Genomic DNA, 6792 nt, shown 5'->3' with positions numbered 1-6792 from the left:
GCTACTAAATCATTACTAAAATGTATCTTTTAATGTTATTAAATACTTAGAAATAAGAACAAATAGCACAACAGAACAAACATGCAATTTAAATAAACAATTATTTTCTGTTTATTCAGGTTTCTGCAACAGTACCTTTCAGGTAACTAAAAAATACTGAATAGTCTCCACTTAAAAATGTAAACACAAATCCTTATTAAAATGACAAAAATGAATTGTGTTTGTCTTCCAAATCAACTCTAATTTTCATACCTGCTCTTGTTAATACTAAAGTAACAACTCTATTTATTTAAAGTCTTTAGAGCTTTTCGCAACAGTATCGAACTGCTAATCCTTACACATTTTTTACATATTTGGCCTTCCAGTCCAAACACATGGTTAACCCATTTTATATTAAAAATATTAGCTTTCAATCTGGCACAAAAATAAACCCTGAAAAAAACATTAATGTGATTGTTTATTGTGCTTAAAATCCCATGTTGGATCACCCGTAGGAAACCACAGCAGTGGTCTTCCAAACCAGAGTCACGCACAAGCAGGTTTGCGAATCCGGCTGGCAGCGGTGTGAGTTTCAGCGCCGCCTCCATTGAGGTGAGCAGAGGTGTCAGTTTAAACTAATGTGAAAGGCCCTGGTCGCCCGGTCTCTGCTCCAGGCCCTTTCAGTGTTGCTCAGCGTAGTCAGGATCCTGTTTCCCCCTGGCGACCATCTCCTCCAGCACCAGACGCTTAAATCAGTCACAGATTGGCATGAAGAAGAGTAGAGAAACCATGCAGGAGAGAGAGTGAGAGGGAAAGAAGGAGAGAAATGAGAGGAAAAGGAAATCCTAATGAATAACATTTGGGGTCCACACCTTGTCTGTCTAGACCCCCCCTCATTTTTTCTGTTCAGCCGTAACACTTTGATCACACATTCAATTTGTAAATGTTACCAATGACCTCAGTCCCTTTTTCTTTCCCAGCTTCTCCCGCTCGGTCTCTCTCGTCTCCCTTTATACCCGCGCTCAGCCCCCAGGCCGTCGATTAGGTTTCAAAGTGTTGATCCTCATCTGAAATCTATTGCTGTTATAAAGTGGAGGAGTCTGAGAATGTCCATCACCATGTGATCTGTAATCTGTGATCCCTTTGCTTTGGGAATATGATGGTATTTTGTTTCAATCGGTGCCCTGCAAAAGGGCATCCAACACACTTTGTGGGGGTACATATCAGTTTTTCTTGCCTTTGATTTTTTTTGCCTTTCCAGTTTGTAGAAAAGATGCATGTGTTTTTTAGTCGAACTCATAAATGATGAAGGTATTTTTAAATCAGTCAGTCAGTTTCTCTCCATAATACTTTCTGATGAAATGCATAATTTATCAATCAGAACATATTGACACGCTGGTTTTATCTGTCAGCTGTGTCCAGGTAGATTAGTGTAATTTCTGGTCTGGGAAAACAGAGCCTAGCTTGAGAGCCTTTTTAGTTTCCTCTGTGTCCGGCATCACAAAAGGCCGATAACGTGAATATTGGCGGCGTCTCTCAGCACTTCCAATGGAGAAATTCCTGGGTAATCGTTGGAGAGGACCACAGTGATTTTGACTAGATTAGTCCTTCCTTTTTATCCCCATTTAGATATACCTTACAGGTTTTTGTTATTTCTAAGTGCTGACATGCAAGGTCTTATTTTGAAATATGCACTTATTCTGTACTAAATTCTTTCCGCAGTGTTAATAACCATATCCAAAACAAAAACAAAAAATTGTTAACAGGCTCATATGCCTATATACCGTATATATATCATTTTGAAATATAAAAAAGTTAATATAAAGTTAATAAAGTTTACATAAAAATACAGTGCTGGCCAAAAGTGTTGTCGAGGTGCAAATTTGCATAATATTTGCAGGTTTGATTCAACAATCAAAATAAGTGGTCTGGTACAAAATAGATAATAAGACATTTGAATACACAAAAATCCAAAACTAAGTTAAAATAAAGCTTACCCTACAATTTTAGCTATTTATAATATTTGTTAAACCAGCTTATGGCCATTCCCCTGGGATATGTCGTTACAAACTTTACGCGTTGTGTGTCATTCTTGGCCAAGTTTCCTCAAATGTTTCCTCAAAGTTGAGATTCACTTTATACTTCAAATACACCAAAATTTTTTATAAAATATTGAAGAAAGAGTGAACATCAATTGTCCAAAGCCGGATAGCAATTTCTACTTGACACACAAGAAGTGCAAAATTGCTATAGAAAATTAATACAGTTGAAGCCGATGGTTCAAGTCAGGTTGGCCATTTTGTTAACAGAACTTAATGAGAAATCACTCACAAACCTCTTTACTGGAGTCTGCATGTCAGGCATTTCTGTGATCAGTGTCTTCGACAGCGAGCCGAGACTTCGGGTGCTGAAAGAAAACTAAAGAAGGGGTTTTGTACCGACCTTATCAGCATCTAACCCCTGTCATATCACGGTCTTCAGTGTCACACACACATCTCAACACCATGCCAGTACGCACACCTACACACATCTTTGTGCCGTACATTACATGAATTTCTGCTCTGTTTTTATAGGTAATAATATTCAACCTATGTTAAGAATGTTCCATCACAACACAAATGAGAATTCCTTTGAAATCTGTTTGAAACTGGATCCAAAAACAATTACTGACTCTGTTGCATATAGGTAATCATTTTTGATTGAACCAAGGTAATATGTTAGTGAACGGAAAGCTATGTAAGCTTTTACTTTTGTAAGGATTTTTTACACATGGGAATTATGTTACCCCCTATAAGCTGTATGTACTACATATAAGACATTTCCATCATTGGCACTCACATATGGGATGAGTAACTGCTGCTATGTTATTCTATACCCTGTAGTATCACTCACAGCAGGAAAGAGCCTGACAGAAAAACATGTCAGCATGCGATGTGTCTGAGATTAAGAGATGGAGTTGGCAAAGACACATTGCATTAAACGTGTCCTATGCATGATAAATGGTAATAAAAGATCCAGAGTCAGGGTGCACTTGTCGGTACTGGATTTCATCGTGAGAAAAGGCCAATTCAAATAAAGTAGATTTTCTAACTCGTACATTTTTAGAAACTATTTTGGTAATGCTAGCACCCTATCCCGCCATCAGAAAACATAATGTCTTTGAAAACCAGTTAGAAGTCGTTCATTCCAGCCAACTCAAACACCAAAGGGAGAGCGAGAAGCAACTGTTTGCAAGAAGCAAATAAAGCTACCAAAGCTGGGTTTGTGAGAAAACTACTATTTGCGCACCAGTTGTGAGGCGAAAGACATTTAGGGGCCAATCCACCGGAGACACCGCAGACACTCAAACACTCCTCAGGATTGCCCCCAATAAATGCATTCACAGACATTCATGTGTTTCGGCATCTGCAATATTGATCATGTAGCATAAGCGGGTCGGAGGTTTGAAAGCTTTTTACAGCGTAGGGAGCTAAAAACGCCTTGTGGGCTCCTTAAGGTGAAATGCTGCGCAACACTTCAAAAACGAGTTTTTCCCATCCCAGAGGCCCCCAGAGCCATACCAGCAACTCTACACGAACCGCTCAATTAGAGCGGCACATCCAATATTTATCCATTACACTGCCAAACTCGCAGCTCAATTTACTAGACACGACGATTTACAAGGCATGTCCTGGTTCAGGCAAGCCTGAGAATTTCTGAAACCATTTCATTTTCGGTGCTTTTTAAAGAAAACACATTTTTTTGGTGTGTACATAGACACTCAGTGACTTGATTCATCGTGGCACTTGGCAACATTATCTACCCGTTGTATTTTTGTTTTATGGCACTCGATTTGTGCATGATTTACTAACCTTGCTTTTGGAGCAGAAGAAGACTCAAGGCTTATGGAGTCCCCCGTCCCCGTTTATTCCTTCTATCTGTGTCACGTCTTCATTGGTGAAGCCCAAATTGCACCTCTGTCCAATAAATGTTGCAGAGAGAAGAGGGGAGTAATTAGTTCTTTTAATAAGCAATAATTCATAGCTCACTCTTCACCCTGTCAGATGCAGAGATGGGGCAAGCCACCGTTTCGCCTCGGGGACCGAAGGCAGCCTCATTAAAAGTGCATTAAGCTCTCACGCGCGCACAGACACACTTGACTCTTGTGAATGTAGAGCTGTTTAGTATTTAATGCGCTCTCGCATAGATACTAATAGAAGTGTTTCCCAAAAAAGTGCATGCTTTTGACATGTCGGTTGCAGCTATAAGTAGCTTGTGGAAAGATTTGTACACAGATGCACACGTTTGCGTTAAGACATATTGAACTTGAACGTTATTCAATCGGTCTGCGGTGAGGAGCAGTTCCTTGTGCTCACACGCACAAGTTGCAAGCGCGTGGGAGAGAATGCGGCAATCCAGCTCCTTTCCAGTGAGCACGGCGCTGACGAGAGTCGAACAGACAGGCCAAAGCAGGAAGCCCTCAAGTCATGCAAAATGCAACACAAATGCTCCTCTATATAAGCATAGTGACGGCACAGTCACTAATATGCTCACACGATCAGCCAGTTTTAAACACACGCAAACATCCAAAAATTCTCCTTTAGAGAGAGTAATAAACACTCGTGGACTAATAAATAAACACAAACATTCACATAGGTAATCTGTTCTATGAACATTTATATTCACTTTGGAGGTAATGTGTCATGGCATGTAAATCATTTTGCTTTCTGCTGGGACATTATGCTGTGAACAAAGTAGGCCTACAAATCCTCATGTTTACAGTCAGAAGTTTTCATGCATTACTTTCATCAGCTTCGTCTTCATGGTAAAATGAAATGTCAAAGGCTGTAGCCTATCTCACTGACTGTAAGGTTTTGAGTCACGTATTTTTTCTAAATTGATTTCCAACCTGATTCCATGTGAATTCGTAAGTAGGCCTATTTGTAAGATGTGAATCGAAAAAATTATTATAAGAAAAACACAACACTGCCTCCGTCCCTATAACCCCAACCCTGCGAAAGCAAATGGTACTAGAGTTATTCTAAAAATAGGGATACATGTCAAGATTATTATCAATTTTGCTAATTCTTCATTCTTCATTCTTCAAGCAGTGATCACTTTTATATCCGGGGACATTTCTCATTAATTTAAATCAAAAATCCAACAAATAGCCTACCCATCTTATACTTGTGCTTTCCGATTGGGTCAATGTGAGGTTTTACTCTTCAGATCAGCTCTAAAATACATGTAATATCACATGTTATATTTCAAAATATCTAGAGAAAGAATATACAAATATAAGTTAATCAGGGTAACGTAATAACTATTTCAAGGTCAGCAATTTGCAAAAGGCCCTAAAATGGCCAAAATGTCAACTGTGTTACCTGTCAACTGTGTTACCGTCAACGGTTGACAATGTTTGCAATTCAGTGTAAATTGATTATATAAAAGGCAATTTGATCTTATAAGCTAACGAAATAATTAATTTTGAACATTGAAGGGATATTAAGAATTAGCTTCAAAATGAGTTAAGTCTATTTAAAAAATATATATATATATTTTTTTTATTGTGAATTCCAATTAATATCAATCAAACTGCAGTTGGTTTGTTTCGATTTAAGCCATAATAACCCAAAATTACAGCTAACGAACACAATAAAACACAATAAAAACTACATTACGTTGGGAAAACTCATATATTATTCAACCACCTAGTTTATTTATCAAAAAAGAATGCTGTTTTCCTGACTTTTTGGCTGACCTGAAACGTACCCCTAAATATGAAATGACTCACTTACAGTGGGTTCACACCAAGAGCGATCGTAACTATTTGCGCAAGTAAATTACATACAAAGTCAAAGACGGGTGACGCGAATGACGCAAACTGGGCGGCGCTATTGCTGCGAATACGTGTTATTAGTTTTCCAATACAGCGGAGCGTGCCGCTGGCAACGCTGACACGCATCTGCTTTGAGACGTATCATTCATTTTACGCTAACACGGCTCCGAAATTAATCCAATATTTGCAAGCAGTCGGAAACATTCGTCATAATCTTGGTTTGCCCAATGCGATTGGCTGACGCCCGGCGTTTGTACCTTGATACTTGCATGAAGTTAAGAAGATCTCCTTTTCCGCCATGCTGTCGGTCCCATGACGCACCACGTGAGCGTTAAGCTCCGGTCTCATTGGAATGAATTGAAACGCTCCGCGCAAATTGGAAACGCACGTTTGCTTTCGAATCGCTCTCGCGGTACTTTTATATCATCCGCCTGTGTGATCTCGCAGCGCCCCATCATGTCGAACAAGCCTATTCACTGTGTTTCGTCCGTGCTTGTTGAAAAATTTCAATTCCGGGCCATGTTTGTGTGAAGAGCTTATTGACTACTATAGTTCACACGAAGACATTTCCTGTCACATGAGGTTTTTATTCATGTAAGTAATGCAAAAAAAAAAAAAAAATAGAGCAAGGAACGTGATGCTTTGCGTTTGGTGTGAACACACAGTAAAACAAACAGGTAAGATTGAATGAATACATACAAATTAAAGACCTTGTAAAATAATTACCAATATCTGTGAGATTTACAATTACAATTCCTTAAGCTGCAATTGGAGATTTTGCCTCTCCTTTACCATCTCTGAAACAAAACAATTTAGATTACCTACCACCTAATTTTTTGGGGTTGACGCTTTACCGGTTAAATCTGACCTAACAGCTCAATTTGCAGTATAAATTATTTTATACTGCAATCTGGTAAAGTTCATTTAAATTCAGATTTGTATGTTCTTGCTTAATAAGAGATTTTTGTATTCATTTTTCAACAACAACAAAAAAC

The 6792-nt window shown here is 38.7% G+C and overlaps 1 long non-coding RNA gene across 1 annotated transcript; it reads right to left on the bottom strand.

Moving 5' to 3' along the window:
- Positions 1–276: 276 nt before the first annotated feature.
- Positions 277–6194, bottom strand: LOC130413292 (uncharacterized). Its single transcript, XR_008905469.1, has 3 exons — positions 6055–6194; positions 3831–3935; positions 277–725 (listed from the first exon to the last, which is right to left on the bottom strand). It is a non-coding gene; the product is annotated as an uncharacterized LOC130413292 (long non-coding RNA).
- Positions 6195–6792: the final 598 nt, after the last annotated feature.

This window comes from Triplophysa dalaica, chromosome 2 (assembly GCF_015846415.1).
Source record: "Triplophysa dalaica isolate WHDGS20190420 chromosome 2, ASM1584641v1, whole genome shotgun sequence".
Taxonomy (NCBI): domain Eukaryota; kingdom Metazoa; phylum Chordata; class Actinopteri; order Cypriniformes; family Nemacheilidae; genus Triplophysa; species Triplophysa dalaica.
Note: the sequence above shows the minus strand (reverse complement) of the source record. Positions and strands in the feature narration are given on the sequence as shown.